Here is an 18,163-nt window from a genome sequence, read left to right on the forward strand (position 1 = left end):
GGTAGTTTTGAATCTCAATAGCTGTATTACTCGCTTTTCAAGAAGCTAAGCTTAATCTCTTGTACTGTTTCCTTTCCCCAAGATTTCCATATGAATAAAAGTTCATTTGGCTTCTCAAGTAAAACGAATATGAATTCTACTGTGTTTGCACCTGCTCAAATGACCAACCACTTTGGAGGCTGACGATACAAAAATAAAATGTTCATAAGTCATAACAAAACAGAGGCTCAGTGATTGTCAAGTGCTGTGTTAAATGGACCCTCACATTGTGTTTGACAGATCGATGCCAGGCTTACTACCTAGAGAAGACAGCCACACTGATAGTACTCCTAGCAATGAACTTTGGCCATCTGCTTGGCATGCTTTAGAATAAAAGCATATATTTCCTCTTCTCATTCACACAATTAGTGAGCTGTGAAATGAATTCCAAAATGAATAGGAACCCTGTAGATTACAGCATTTGCCACAATACAAAATGAGTATACACAGTAGCTTTCAAACAAATGGATCCTAAGGAGCTATATCACATAAAATGGAAGATGGCTAAAGAGCACAATGCAATAAGAGAACATAATAATATTATTTTATCGTTCATAAATTTCTGGGGAAAATAACTCAGATTCCTAACCTTCATTTTATAAATTTTACTGACTATTTTCACATACCCTGAAGGATGCGTAGTGAAAACTAGTAGTGGAGTTCATAAAGGCATATATCCTGAGCCTGAAGATTTGACTGATATTTGTCTTTGACCCGAGATAACATTCAGAGGACATATTACATATATTACACGGGTGGTCACAAAAATTATCACCAGAATTGGGAAGATACAGTCTGAGTGTTTAAAATATATCACTGTCAACAGAAAGGGTAATTTTGCAGCATAAAACATGAGAGCCTTAAAAATATTTATGTTTATTTTAACCCAGTAATTCCTCTTTCTGGAATTAGCATTAAGAAAATCAGAGATAAGAACAAAGGCAACATATCCATTGGGTTTTTTTAGAAAAAAAAAAAAAAGAATGGAAATCTACTGAATGACCAAAATAGGGAAATTTCTAAATAAATTCACAATGTTTTCTTATATAAGCACTAAAAAATCAGTTTTGAAAAATACTTAACTGGACAGAAATTAAATACATCTTAAATGGTGTTGTGTTAAATTAGATTTAGATTATGCAGAACTGTATTTCCAGCATAAACCATTATATATATCAATGTATAAATAATGGTTTTATATATAATATACATAATGGTTTTATATATAATACATAATGGTTTTATATATAAATAATGGTTTCATATATTATATATAATATATAAGTATATAATATACTATATTATATATAGTATGTAATATATAATATATAATATAATATATAAAACCATTATAATATATAAACATTATTTTATACATAATATATAAACTATTATATAATGTATACATTAAAAAGCATATATATAATGGTTTATGCTGGAAATACAGTATATATATTTACTTTATAAATATTATATACATTTATAAATATATTTTTATAGAGTAATATAAAGTATTATTTTATAAAGCAATATACATATTTATAGATTGCATATCTAAAATACACATATATATACACTTATATATGAGAGTAATTAATATATTTACTTTATTCTCTGAATAATAGTATAATAAAAAACCTATTGTTCACATTTTATAAATAACAAAACCAAGGTTGGGAGAAGTGAAGAACTAATTAAAATCACACAGCTAACAAGTGGAGAAGCCGACCCTCTCTGTTCAGGAATGCTTTTTAGCCACCACTACATACTATATAAACAACAGGAAAACACAATAAATTAATAATATTTAACTCTTGTGAAATAATCATGAGTAAAATTTTTATTTCGTATTTATTTTCCACAGTTTTTAAGATTAATGTGTAATGTATGAGGAAGATTACAAATACCATAGCTGTTATTGCCAAGATATATTTTTAATCTATTTATGCAAAAAATAACTAAAAGAATAAAATATATAATATTTCTAATTCCAAGTTTTCATGAAGATAGCTTTTCATGACTTACTGACATATGGATGATCTTACAGGACATACATAAAAATCCTAGAGTAGTAACCTTATTTAATAGGACAATGCTAGAAAACAATTCTGCCTAATTAAAAATTGAAAAATCTTTTCTGATGTAGAGTTTCAGTTATTTTAAATTGCATTTAAAATATTATAAATTTCAAAGAGTTTTATTATCAAAAATAAAAACTCTTTGAAATCTGTTATTTTAAAAGCAATTATAAAAATTAGACATTATTATTAAACTACAAGATAAATATAGCTGGGCACAGTGGCACACACCTGTAGCCCAGCTACTTGGAAGGGTAAGGTAGGAGGATCACTTGAGCCCTGAAGTTTGAGCCCAGTCTGGGCAAAATGGTAAGATGACTGTCTGTAACAATAAAATAGAAATCCTTGAGAAAAAAGGTACAAGTACTTTTAAAGTTGCTGATCAAACTACTGGATTTCCCAGTTTAAAATATCTTTACTTATAAATCAATAAACAGAACTTCTGAAATACTTTCTATTATATGTTCTTCAGTTTGGAGTACTTTTTTGTTTTAATTTTAGACTAATTGTTTTTGTGATAGCATGTAGTTTTTTTTCTGTTTATATTTAATATCTTGTCAGATTAAACTATTGTCTTCTTTGTAAAATTGTGTATCTATAAATTCTTCCTTCTTTGAAAAATTGTGAGAAAATTCTAGTGCTTCAAAAATATGGTTTCTCTTATTCTCACAAGAATGCTCACAAAAATGTGGCTTCTCTTATTCTCACAAATATGTGAAAATTTGTCTTCTATTAATAATATTAATAGCCAACATTCATTCAATATCTATATGTGAGGCACTCTCCTTAAATTAATTCCTTTAATTTCCATAACCATTATTCAGGTGCAATTCCATCAAGTTTGTGTCAAATAGGAAAGCAAGGCAGTCAGCAGTTAAGCAACTCAAAAAACAAACCATAGCATATACAAGTAGAGCTGGATTTAGTCCATATAATCTGTCCAAAATTTATATCCTTTTCTCTGGGTTTCTCACTCAGCACTCTACAGTTAATAAGCAAAGTAGTGAAGGTGGTTTTGTAGTTACAAAATGTAACAAATGTCAACTAGCACTTGAATGCACAAATCTCTATATAATTTGTTCATAAATATTTACATAATGAAAAGGCACTGCAAAATAAGAAAAGGTAGAGATCATAGAAAATTGGTAAATATATATTTGTAAAAAAGAAATACATTACTATACCTGGGGCATGGAGATTGCCCTGTCCGACTCACCACAGCCTATTCCCATACAACCATCAGGGGACGCTATGGGCAGGCCCACACCCCTGGCACTATCCACAAAGTACCCAAGCATGCCATCCAGGGACCTGAGAACAGCCCTGCCTCGTTCACCACTGTTGGTGTCTGTGCACTCCTCCTGGGGACTGGACCATCCAGTCTGTTGCAGGCACTGCTAACACCAGGATTTGATGCCTGGGAGCCCACGGGTGTCCCACCATCACTACTACTATTTCTCATGCCATGCACACTGCTTAGGGGCCCAGGAATTCACCACACACATGCCCACTGCTGCCACTAATGAAACCAAGCAAGCTTCCTGGAGGCCCAAAAATTGTCCCTCCTGGACCCAGTAACACCAGTGCCCTTGTATGCCACACAGGAGCCTAAAGACAGGCACACTTAGCCCACCAATAACACCACTGGGCCTGAGGACTGAACTACCTGGCACGCCTATACCCAGTAAAATCTCAACCCAGGCCGGGCGCGGTGGCTCAAGCCTGTAATCCCAGCACTTTGGGAGGCCGAGACGGGCGGATCACGGGGTCAGGAGATCGAGACCATCCTGGCTAACACGGTGAAACCCCGTCTCTACTAAAAAAATACAAAAAACTAGCCAGGCGATGTGGTGGGCGCCTGTAGTCCCAGCTACTTGGGAGGCTGAGGCAGGAGAATGGCATAAACCCAGGAGGCAGAGCTTGCAGTGAGCTGAGATCCGGCCACTGCACTCCAGCCTGGGCGGCAGAGCGAGACTCCGTCTCAAAAAAAAAAAAAAAAAAAAAAAACAAACAAACAAAACAAACAAACAAAAAAAAACTCAACCCAGTCTCCACTAACAATCACAGTCTAAGAAACTGAGGAAATCATAGACACCACTGATGCTGTAAAAATCATATGAAAACTACGCTACTGCTAACCCCAGAATCAAAGCTAAAGTACCCCCTCAACCAATACCACAGATAAATCCATAGGAAAAATTTTACCTTATGAAAACCCATCCAAAATAATTGAAAAAAGCTGGCCAAGTGGCTTACACCTGTAATCCCAACACTTTGGGAGGCCGAGGTGGGCGGATCACCTGAAGTCAGGTGTTTGAGGCCGGCCTAACCAACATGACGAAACCAGGTCTCTACTAAAAATACAAAAGTTAGCGGGACATGGTAGCTGTGGGCCTGTAATTCCAGCTACTTGTGAGGCTAAGGCAGGAGAATGGCTTGAACCTGGGAGGCGGAAATTGCAGTCAGCCAAGATGGCGCCACTGCAATCCAGACTGGTTGACAAAGTGAGACTCTGTCTCAAAAAAAAAAAAAAAAAAAAAAAAAATTGAAACAAGCAACTATTATACAAGATGACAAGATGTGTATATATCAACATAAGGACAAAAAAAGGACACAAGAAATAAACAATCAAGGAAGTGCAACACCTCTAAAGGAGCACAATAATTCTCCAGCAAAAGATTCAGTGAAAAACAGATCTATGAAATGCCCTAAAAACGACTGAAAATAATTATACCAAAGAAGCTCAATGAGACACAGAGAACACAGGAAAACAATATAAAGAAATGAAAAAAAAAAAAAAAAATCAGGATATGAGTGAAAATTTCAATAAAGAGATAGACATTATATAAAAGAACCAAATTCTGGAACCACTACGGAAAACCACTAAACCACAATGATAAACAATAAGAGAGAAAGAAGGGAAAAAAGGATAAACAAAACAATAAAAAAAATAATGATGGGAATAAGTCCTCACATATTAATAATAACCTTTAATATATAAACATAATAAGGTGTCCATTTGAAAGATATGACTAGCTGAATGGATTTTTTTTTAATGATACAACTATATACTGCCTACAAGAAATTCATCTCACTTATAAAGACACATATAGACAGAAAGTAAAGGAATGAAAAAAAGGTATTCTATGCAAATGAAAGCCAAAAGTGAGCTGGAATAACTATACTAATATCAAATAAAACAGACTTTAAGTCAAAAAAACAGTACAAAGAGACAAACCAGGTCATTATATAATGACAAAGGGATCAATTCAGCAAGAGGACAACATTTCTCAATATTTATGCACCTATCAGTAGGGCACCTAGATATATAAAACAAATTTTATTTGATCTAAAGAGAGACAGAGTTTTTAAAAGTTTGTTTCAACAAACTTTTAAAAGTAGAAATCATATCAAATGTCTTATCAGACCACAATAAACAATAAAACAGAAATTAGTAACAAGAAGAATTCTTGAAACTACAAATATATTGATACTAAACAGCATACTCTGAAAGACCATTAGGTCATGGAGTAAATTAAGCAGAAAATCTAAAAATTTCTTGAAACAAATAAAAATGGAAACACAACACACCAAAACATATGGGATACAGCAAAAGCAGTATTAAGAGGGAAGTTTATAGCAATATGTGTGTATATCAAGAAAATATAAAGATTTAAAATAACTTAGTGATGCACCTCAAGGAACTAGAAAAGAAAGCACAAATCAAACCTAGTATTAGTAGAAGAAAAAAGTAATAAAGATCAGAACTGAACTAAATGAAATAGAGACTTAAAACATAATCCCAAGGATTATTGAAATGAAAAATCTTTTTTAAAAAATTGACAAACTTCTAGTTAAACTAACCAAGAAAAAAAGATAAAAGACCCAAATAAACAAAATCAGAACTTAAAAAATGACATTACAATAGGTAACACTGAAATACAAAAAAAATCCTAAAAGCCTATTATGAAAAACTATATACTAACAAACTCAAAAATTTATAGGAAATGGATAAATTTTTAGACACACACAACCTACCAACACTGAATTAGAAAGAAGTAGAACACCTGAACAGGCTAATAAGAGAAACAAAATTAAATCAATAATAAAATGGCTTTCATCAAAGAAAAGCCCAGTACCAGATGACTTCACTGCCATATTCTCCCTAGCTTTTAAAGAAGAATTAACACCAACTCTACTCAAACTACCTGTTAAAAAACAAGAGGAGATAATTCTTCCTAACTCATTTTATGAGGCCAGTATTATGATACCAAAACCAGACAAGGACAAAACAGCAACAACAATGGGTGAACATCTATGTTTTGTATCTATGTTCACAGCCAAATATCCCTGGTGAACATAGATGCAAAAATCCTCAACAAAATACTAGCAAGCTAATTCTACAGTACATCCAAAAGGTACTACAACATGATCAAGTGGAATTTATTCCAGGAGCTCAAGGATGGTTCAACAATAAATGTAATAAAACAGTAAATGTAATACATCACACCAATAGAATAAAGGGTAAAAATCATGTGATCTCAATAGACACAGAAAAGTATTTGATAAAATTCAACATTCCTTCATAATAGAAACTCAACAAACTAAGCATAAAAGGAACACGCTTCAGTATAATACAGGCCATATATGACACACCTACAAATAACATAATGTATGAGAAAAAGCTGAAATCCTTTCTTATAAAAACTGGAACCAGACAATGATGCCCACTTTTACAACACCTATTCACCTATAGTACTGAAAGTCCTACTCAGAGCAATCAGACAAGAGAAAGAAAGAACATTGAAACTGGGACAAAAAAAGGAAATCAAATTGTCCCTTTTTGCAGGTGACATGATCTAATATTTTTTAAAAACCTAAAGACTCCACCAAAAACTCTATCTGGCATATTCAGTAAAGTTGTAGAACACAAAATCAACATGCAAAAATCAGCCATTTTTTAATACACAAATAACTAACCAGCCAAAAAATCAAGAAGGTAATCTCATTTACAGCACCAACAAAAAGTAAAAGACCTTAGGAATAAATTTTACTAAGAAGATGGGGAACTCTACAATGAAACCTACAAAAAACTGATTAAAGAAATTGAAGATGACACAGGCAGATGAAAAGACCATGCTCATGTATTGGAAGGATTAACGTCGTAAAAATGGCCATGCTACCCAAAGCAATCTACAGATTCAATACAATTCCCACCAATATATCATGACAGTCTTCACAGAAATAGAAAAAAAAAAAAAACTTCTAAAATTCATATGGAACCAAAACAGCCTGAATAACCAAAGCAATCCTGAGAAAAAAGAAAAAAAGCTGAAAGCATCACAATACCTGACCTTAAAATGTGTTACAAGGCTATAATAACTAAAACAGCATGGTATTGGTATAAAAACAAACACATAGACCAATGAAACAAAATAGGCAATCCGCAAATAAATCCACATATTTATAGCCTACTGATTTTTGACAAAGGAGCCAAGAATACACATTGGAAACAGAATAAGTTCTTCAATAAATGGTACTGAAAAAAACTGGATATCCATACTCAAAAGAATGAAACTAGACTCCTATGTCTCATCATATACAAAAAAAAAAATGCAAAATGAATTAAAGTCTTAAACGTAAGTTCTGAAAGTATAAAACTACTAGAAGGAAACACAGACTAATACTCTAGAAAATTGGTCTAGGCAAATACTTTATAGCTAAGAACCCAAAAGTACAGGCAATTAAACAAAAAACAGACATACGGGACACAAAAAGCCATATGGGACATGAAAAGATTCCTCACAGCAAAGGAAACAACCAACACAGTGAAGAGATGACCTGTTGAATGGTAGAAAATACTTGCAAGCTATTTGTCTCACATGGGACCAATATTTGTAATATAGAAGGAGCTCAAACAACTTAAGTGTTAAAAAAAAAAAAAAAAAAAACCATTAAAAAGTGGGCAGAGGATGTGAATAAACATTTCTCTAAAAAGACATAAAAATACACAACAGGTATATAAAAAACACTCATTATCACTAATCATCAGGGAAATGCAAGTCAAAACCACAATGAAATATCATCTAATCCGAGTTAGAATCGTTCTTAAACAAAAAGACAATAACAAATGCAAACCAAAAATGTGGAGAAAAAGGAACTCTTATACACTGCTGCTGAGTGTATAGTCCATTTTCACACTGCTATAAAGATACTGCCTGAGACTGGGTAATTTATAAACAAAAGAGATTTTATTGAATCCGTTCTCCATGGCTACAGAGGCCTCAGGAAACTTACAATCATGGCAGAAGGCAAAGGGGAAGCAAGATATGTCTGATATGGTGGCAGGAGAGAGAGATACCAGGGAAAACTGCCACATACAAAACCATCCGATCTCATGAGAATTCCCTCACTATCATAAGAGCACCATGATCCAATCACCTCCCACTAGGTCTCTCCCTTGAAACATGGTGATTACAATTTGAGATGAGATTTGGGTAGGAACACAGAGCCAAACAATTTCATTCCAATCCTGGCCCTCACAAATCTCATGTACTTTTCAGTTTTCAAAACCAATCATGCCTTCCCCACAGTCCCCCAAAGCCTTAATGCATTCCAGCATTAACCTAAAAGCCTAAGTCCAAAGCCTCACCTGAGACAAGGCAAGTCCCTTTCGCCTATAAGCCTGTAAAATCATAAGCATGTTAGTTAGTTCCAAGATACAATGAGGGTATAGGCATTGGGTGAATGTTCCCAGCAACAGCCTGAGCTGTACCTTGGCTGCTTTTAGCCACTGCTGGAGCTGCAACTGGAGTAGCTGGGACATAGGGCACCAAGTCCCAAAGCTGCATAGAGTAGCAGGGCCCTGGCCTGACCAATGAAACCACATTATGGTGACTGGTGAACAGATTTTTCTAAAAATATTAGCACTCTTGTAGGCAACACTAAATTGATAGTACACCCCCAAATACATATCTCTACAAATCAAAGGTTATCAAGCTTAAACATTATTTGTCTCAAGAAACATTGAGGTAAAACAAAGTATTTAAATCATCAAGTATGGACAGGAATGGTCAAGTCAGGAACCCACATTTCCAGTCGTTGTCCTGGAGGGAGCCACCACACTCCTTTCAGAGGTTCATAATGTCACTGATTGTAACCAAATTGTTAGTGAAATCTGATCACTATAAGGATAAGAAAGAAGTACCTATAAATGACTGTATAAAATATAAGTATGGAATTACATATAGGCCCAACAGTGCCTAGAAAAGGATAATTGAAAAAATAACATACTAAGTAAATAGAAAAAAACAAAAGAAACAAATACAAATTAGATTACAAAAAGAAATTATAGAATCAATGTAATTCTAACAAATCCTGAACTGAGCAGGATGCAAAGATTAGTTCAGAGGACAAAGTAAGTTTTTAAAGTGGCAATTTTAGGCTCACACCTGTAATCCCAGCACTTTGGGAGGCCAAGGCGGGCAGATCAAGAGGTCAGGAGATCGAGGTCATCCTGGCTAACACAGTGAAACTCGTCTCTACTTAAAAAAAAAAAAAAAAAAATACAAAAAATTAGCCGGGCGTGGTGGCGGCGCCTGTAGTCTCAGCTATTCGGGAGGCTGAGGCAGGAGAATGGCGTGAACCCGGGAGGCGGAGCTTGCAGTGAGCTGAGATCGCACCACTGCACTCCAGCCTGGGTGACAGAGTGAGACTCAGTCCCAGATAAAAAAAAAAAAAAAAAAAAAAATGACAATTTTCGTCTATATTTCATGAGTGTATTCTTTTAGCTCCTAGCAATATTACACTTTTTAAAACCCTCTTCAACATTCTAGTTTGCTTCTATCCAGTTGCTGTTCGGGAAATTTTCAAAGGGCAAAGACTCTAGTGTATCTTTCACGCTGGGGCTTAAGAAGCATCTCTTACACCCAAATTTAGAGATTGATTTATCTGCTTTTGCTAAATCTTCATCCTCTCTTATTGACTCTATAATTCTTTGCCTTGACTCTTCTCTTAATGGAAGAAAACAGGAGAAAAGAAGAGAGGGGTGGAACAGAGGAGGAGAGAAGTGGAGGGGAAACACAGGTTAAATTATCTTATCATTTTTATAATATCATTATTACAAAACAATAATTATTTTAATTCAAGTTGTATTAAATACTTACTCTGTGCCACAGAATTGTGCCGATTTCTTTACATGCATTATCTCATTTAATTCTCACAAAGATCATATGTTCTAAATGATATTACTACTAGGATTTTTGAAAGCAGGAAACTGAAGATTAGGAAGGTTAAAGTAATTATTTCAAGGTTTCATGAAAGATTGGCAGAAATAAGATTCAGGCAAATCCTAACCCTTAGAATCACTGTCTAAACAATTATCATCCCTGCCTCCCCTAGGCCATATTCCCACTGAAACTATGATGGGCAAAGGAGGGGAAACTAGTGGGAGAAGATCTCATAGTTTAGGGGGCGTCTTCTGAACACCAGTCTAGTATGGTTCCACAGACCACGGAGAATACATCTCTGAGCTGGGATTCCAATAAAAGTTATTGTAGTCCCTAAGTTAAATCTTGTCTTTTTCTTTATACATTATAGCTACCTCTAAAGAATGCTTCAGGGTTCACCATAACTGTAATTTAGCTAAGTAAACTGAAACTGAATATCAGTATAATTTGGTTATTAAAATACATATGAGACAGATAAACCTGTGGTCATTTACATCCTAAACTACAAAGGCAAGACAAAAGCTAAGCAGGGGTTGGGAATAAATAAATAATGAAGATAAGATAAACTGTTCTATTTTCTCTCTTGCAACTATAATTATATATATATTTTTCTCAAGTATAATTATATATGTGTATATATGTGTACGGATTATATACATTATATATTATACATACACATACACACACATGCACACATATATATGGGCCACACTTAACGGAAAGCTAGAAGAGAATATCTATTCCCTCTGAGGGTGTACTGCAGAAGAAAGATGCCCAAATTACATAGGTCCTGGCCAGACAGCTAAATGCAGCCCTACCTGCTTCACTGCTAGTTCAAACACCTGTCAACTGGAATGCCTTTCAGAGCCTGCCTCAGACTAGATTGGAGCTATTTTTATTTCCAAAATAAGTTAGTTAACCTACAAAAAAATGTTTTTCAGCCAAAAACTTGTTTTGTTTTGCAAACCTTTAAAATTGCACAATATGGTCCTACATATTTTAGTGAAACTGTAGTGATCTTTCCAAATGGCTGGCTTGAAAAGAACATACAGAATGTCTTCAAATATATTTAAATATCCATTAACCTTCTTACTAACTTATTGCTTGGTGTATCTTATACCTAGTCAAATTACTTTTAAGAATGGAATGTGTAACAGAGAAACAGGCAGAAGAGTGACAAATGCTAATTTCTATGGCTGAGCTATTGCCACAGAAATAGGCTTAGTCACCCAGTATTATTCCATCCATCAAGTAACCTCATGACTGATGAGTCTTTAAGTTATTTTAAAAAAACAGTAAAATCTATGTATGTTTACATTTTCCTTACACTCTGGAAAAATTCACTACACATTTTTAAATAATTGAAGAATTTAAGAAATTAGATGTTCTAAAAAGTTTCAAATAATAAAAATTGACATGGTTCAATATTTTGATTTTATATATACAATTAAAATATCTCCAACTACACAGAAATGGATTCTATGAATAGTTAAAATATTTATCTGTACTTAGATTTATTTTACAGAATAATCTGATACTAAGCAGTAATTACCAAGCTACCAATGTCCATGTTTAATGCATATGTTATTTCTCTTTCTGATTCCTCACATTATACATTTCCTTTGTAAAGGTCTAATAGGTGCTTCTAGAGTTACACAAAAATTAAAATATAGATTTTATTTGAAAAAAGCATGAAGAAACTAGAAACAATTTCAAACTATGTACAAATACAGAACAGAACGTTAGTATATCAAATTTCTCAGATATACTAAAAATTTTTCTCAGCAAAAATCCATCAAAAATGTTTATTTTTTTCTTCTGGTGAGAAGTCATTCTTTTGGAATGACTTTTGGGTACCTCCATTCAATTTTGACTGGGAGAACTTAAAACATAGTATTTTCCAGGTTATTATGTCTATTGTGCCAAGCACAGTTATATTTGTGACAATATTTCACTCTTTGCTGTTGTTATTAGCACTCTTGGCCTGAGAGAGAAATGCTTCTAATGTTGAATGCAATAATTTACATCTAAATATAATTACTTTTAAGAGTAATTTAAATATGTGTAGTTTATATGTACATTTTACTCTAATATATCTATTAGAAGTTAAAGAGCGATGCCCCATTTTTCTTGGAAGATGGTCCACTGATTTCATTTTACTCTAGAACTATGCAGAATCCTAGCAAATTAAACATCACTAATTTGTATCTTCTTTCTTCCTTTTACATTCTAGTTTTAATAAAACTGTTCATATTTTTCTTGCCTTTTATTTTTTCTTTTATATCACAAGCATCTTTTGGATAATAACAATGTCTCTTTTTAATACCTCACATAGCATTCCATACATTCCCTTGCCTGTAGTAAGTGTATAGAAGTACTTTTCAATAAATGGATGAGTTCAACAACAAAGTTTATTTAAACAATAAAAGAAAGAGGTATTTAGGAGCTCTGAATAACAATCACACTTTGCCATTTAGCTGGAATGTATTACCTCCCCGAGGTACAGTGAACTAAATCTGTCAGCAGCTCAGACCGGGGAGGAATATGAGTAAAGCCTCTGTCCGGTTTCTAAATGAATTTATAGTAACAGTTCCTTGAACACATTTATCTTTCCATTAAATAAGTGCAGGCAGGTCCCCTTTGAGATCTGAATGCTAGCTGGCAGGTGGCAGATCCATTCTGGAACTCCTACATCTCAGATTTTGCTTATTTCTGAATTCCCATTTGAGTTACAGTGCATAGCAAAAAGAGCTGCATGGTCTAATAAATAGAATAGAAGTTTATGAATTCTGGATCTTTCACTGACTTGACCTTTTAGCTAAAGAAAATAATAAAAAAAATTTAATCCCTATTGCCTTGTTTCCTCATTTTATAATCGAAAATTAAATACGATGATCTAAAGATTTTCTTGCTTGAAAAATCACTTTAAAAATCAGATAGTTCCAGGAAAAAAAAAATGCAAATGTTAGTTCTTTAGTTAGATAATACAGATATTAACAGTGATGGGCAAAGAGGTAAATCCTGACCTCGGGATCTCCCTTGCACAGTCAGCACAAGCCTAAATGGGACAGACAATCGCCCACCCCTCTGAGCAAGAAGGAGGGGGTCACACATGGAGAACAGGCTGGTGCTCACTCATTCAGCTGGCACACTGCACTGAGCACTCTGCCCGGCACAGAGCAGGTGTGCGGTGGCTGCTAGCTGAACTGAGGGACTGATGAAGAAATGCCCTCAGACCCAGTCGGGAGCCAATTGTCAGAGACAATTCTCCCAGTTACACTGCAGCTGCCATTATGCTTTCTCTGTTGCTGGCTCTTTGTATTACTCTGAAACAGAGTTCTTTACCAGCAGCTGCGTGGACTGCACAGACTGCATGAGATAATACATTAAAGCAGTTTGCACAATTCCTGGCACATGGTGCATAGGCAGGTGTTGGACGATGATGGCGATGATCACCAGAAGAGCGGTAATCTCTTCAGATGGAAACTCTCCAGAACAAGGAACCAGTTTAGAAAGTGTAATGTTTCAACCCTTCTGCACCCACTGTCAGCCTAAATGGGAGAACAGGACTCATGCTGTTTAAAACAGCAGATCAGGTTCTAGATGGCAAAGGAGCAAGAAGGAAATTAACATATAATAACCTGATCCCCACACAATGTGGTATGTACATGATGCTACAATTCAGTTGAACTCAGAATTCAAAAAAACAAAAATTGAGTACATATGAATCACTGACAAATTTAGAATTCAAGAATAAAGATAAGTGGTGAAATATTATAATGTCATGTATTTAATATTAAATGAAGGACTGCTATTGCGGAGATATTTCACTCCAACATGTAAACTTGGACAAGTATGACTCTTATTTTTTCTAGTCTTCAGTTTCTTCATCTGTAAAAGGAGAGGATTGAGCCAGGTTGATTTTAAGGTGTCCTGTGGCTAACATTCATATTATAGAAAATCCACATTTTACTCTGATTTTATACTGGTTTTATAATATAACCATAACCCTTATTTGTCTGTCTTCTCTACATAATTACGTATTCTTTACATTCCACATATGTCTGTCTCTCTCCGTAATTCTTTATAAGGCTGTGTGCTTGCTTAATAAACTATTGTATGAACACTTCATACAAATTAATAAATAAGGGTAATCAAAAGTAATTATTCTTAGGCCATTGCCTGTGTTCATGTCCTAGCAAATTACTGCCTGAACCAATAAAACCTGCCAATATTTATATTATAACTTTTTCTTTGTCATTTCACCTTCATCACTGTTAAACTTCTCACGCACATTAAATATCCACCTGACCTCCTCATTCTTTGAAGAAGAAAACTAAAATTCTTTCTTTCCTACCCAAAGACATCCTCTAATATTATAGCATTTTACCTCCTTTTACACAGTGAAAACACGAATCTGCTTCTGATTTATGTTTTGGAATGACCAGAGAGATTTTATTACAAATTAAATGCATAAAAGAAAATTTCAGAAACTGCATGACGAAATACCTTTAAAAATATATGGATTTTTAGTGAACCAAGATTACGCCACTGCACTCCAGCCTGGGTGGCAAAGTAAGACCACATTCTCTCTCTCTCTCTCTCTCTCTCTCTCTCTCTCTATATATATATATATATATATATGCACACACACATATTGTTTCCATATATATACACACATATATAGTTTCTATATATATATATATATGAAGAAATCTGTATCTTCACACTTTGCCATATAGCTAGAATGTATTACCTCCCAGAAGTACAGTGAGCCAAATCTGTCAGTAGTTAAGACCGGGGTGGGGAATGTGAGAACAGCCTCTCTCCTGTTTCTAAATGAATTTATAGTTTATTATAAATAAACTATACAGTAATCTGTGTGTGTGTATGTATGTGTGTGCGTGTGTATATATATATATATAAAGATTTTTGTCTCTACGTGTATATCATTGAGTATCCATGAAGGCTGAAAGGAAGAGACAAAGTGATGAATTAGGAAGAATATTCAAATTCAACAATGCTCTGAAGATCAAGTAAAGTAGACAGCACTGAGTGATAGTGGTTCCTGAGATTCAGATAAGAAATGGTCTCAGCCAGAATTAATGCCATAAATAATTAACAAATCCATTTGTTTAGTGTTCCTGTGAATTTGAATAAATGTCTATGTCTCTCCAAACCAGTGCTCTCTGGCTTAAGCTGAAAGCTACCAAAAAATAGTGACTGCCAATTAGCTTATTTTGAACAACAACCAGTAAATACAGCCTAAAATGTGGTTGACACTAATTTTAACAATAAGAGTTTTCATTGGCCCTTTATGTTTATCTTACACAATTATAGGCTTTCAATCTTTCAAAAACTCTTGTTGTATGCCATTTTCTTTAACAACATTCAGCAAGATAATTTTACAAACAGTATTATTTCCCTGTAAGATTTTAAGACTTCATAAGGAATGATATTCAATACATGAAGTTTTAAAGTTATAAATGTAAAAGCTTCAGAAAATGACTACTTTGCCTTTTTTTCAAAAAAGTATGTACTTACCATACATATTTTCTCTATAACTTTTCCTTCTGATATATATATATGTGTGTGTATATATATATATATATATATATATATATATCTTTTAAACATACCATTCCCCAAGCAGAAAATCCTATTTGTTTTTACATTATCTAAACTCCTTTAAACATTTATACAAAAATTCCAGGATGTTTAGATAATTTTCAAACATCATGTACAGAAACTCTTCACTTTTTAAATATAAATGGTTAAAGGACAGCTGTGAAGCAGGTTAGAAAATGCCAACAGGTTTTCAATTAAAAGTTCCATTTAACTAATGTAATTATTCTTACCTAATTAAATTTTTTTTAACTAAGATCAGTCCATTGAGATATCTCATTCTGTTTTAAAATGTTACACGAAGCTCTTACTAATGTCCATGAACCACATTGTATTGATGAGATTGTTAATGAACTCTCTAGCAACAATGCACTGGCCTTAATAATTTAGAACCTGTTAAATCTTATCTGCTTTTTACTACATTTGGAACCGCTATTGATTTAGAGAAGAGTCAATACCAAGGGGAAGTATTCTTTGCACTTCCAGCTGGTCTCCAGTACATCCAATTATCTTGATATTTGCAGCTCAAATTAGGTTCTTGCTTTGAAAAATTTATATTAATCAATATTGTTTATATTTACTTTTTTGAATATGATGAAGTAAAATAGATTTTTACCACATTAACAGACTGTAATTTTCTTCTAAATTTGGAACCTAGATGTATGCAAACCAAAATACACTAGAAATTTAGGTCCATGAGTTCAAATGTTCTTGTAAGTATTAATTCCAAATGTCAATAAAAACTGATAACCTAAAAATTAAATTATAGCAAAGGCCAACTGTAAGCATGATTTGAAGAAGACTTAACTATGTAGAGAGATATTTCTGAAAAAAATAAAACAATGCATATGCAAACAAAACATATCAATATGTATCCTTTATGACTTTTTATGTTCTTATTGTGTTTAACTTTCTATCTTGTGCTCATTACTCTATAAAAATTGTAGTAGAAACTTGTCATGAAATTTTGAAAAAGTACAATTTTCATAGGAAGAATATGAGATTTAGAATTTTAGATTTTAATTTTTTAGTGGCAATGGGAAGTCATATTATCTTTCTTAACTTAATTTTCCTCATCTTTAAAATAAGTAAAATAGTAACCTACCTCACAGAGTTGTTGTAAGAATAAAGTTAAATTTACAAAAGTATGAATTATAAAGTTTTTTAAATATGTCACAATTATAAAACAAATTAACTGAAAATCTCAAGTATGTTAAAAACTGATAATATCAATTTAGATGGGACAGAGGTTTTTGGCTTTTTTTTTTTAAATAAGGATTGATTTCTACACTCATATTTATAGTGTAACTCAGATCCATAACTTGAAGACCTTCCATCTCTTCACTAATTTTTTTTTTCTTGAGACAAAGTCTTGCTCTGTCACCAGGCTGGAGTGCGATGGCACAATCTCAGCTCACTGCAACCTCCTCCTCCCAGGTTCAAGTGATTCTCCTGCCTGAGCCTCCCGAGTAGCTGAGACTACAGGTGTGCGCCACCATGCCTGGCTAATTTTTTGTATTTTTAGTAGAGACGGGGTTTCACCATGTTGGCCAGGTTGGTCTCCTGACCTCGTGACGCGCCCGCCTCGGCCTTCCAAAGTGCTGGGATTACAGGCATGAGCAACTGCACCCAGCCCTCTTCACTATTTTAATTAATATAAATTTTTCCTATTTTGAAAATATATTGGTTTAACTAATCATTGTTTTATTGCCATGAGGAAATGCCTCTGCTTGCTCATTCTTAGGTCTCTTGAATATCTCTTCCCCATATGAATATATACTTTCTCACTGTATTCTTTCCTTTGTCTGTAAGTGTATTACAGTTTGATTCGGTCATTCAACAATATTTATGTTATTAATGTGTTATTGACAACAAATATAGTTATTTGCTTGGGCAATAAAACTTGGAAATCAAAGATGATTTAGATCTTTGGAGTATTTATAGTAGCTGAGTGGGACAAACAAGTAAACCAAAATTTTAATACAAAGTCATATGCAGGGTAACAGAAGTGTATTTAATTTCATCTGGAGCAGCTCCTATCTATTAATGTTAGAGAGTCTTTGCTTCAACGATATTTCTATCAACATCAATAGCTTCAAAAAATAAAAGGAGTGGAAAAAAGCTAAAGAATCAAAAGTTGAGAGGAATGGTGGCATTAGGGAAGAGGTCAAACCAAAAGTTTCACTAGTTTTT

The 18,163-nt window shown here is 33.7% G+C and overlaps 1 protein-coding gene across 3 annotated transcripts in view; it reads right to left on the reverse strand.

Annotated features, from left to right (window-relative positions):
• Positions 1-18,163, reverse strand: part of GRIK2 (glutamate ionotropic receptor kainate type subunit 2) — a 694,446-nt gene that overhangs the window by 281,828 nt on the left and 394,455 nt on the right. The window lies entirely within an intron of this gene.

This window comes from Piliocolobus tephrosceles, chromosome 5 (genome assembly GCF_002776525.5).
Source record: "Piliocolobus tephrosceles isolate RC106 chromosome 5, ASM277652v3, whole genome shotgun sequence".
NCBI lineage: Eukaryota > Metazoa > Chordata > Mammalia > Primates > Cercopithecidae > Piliocolobus > Piliocolobus tephrosceles.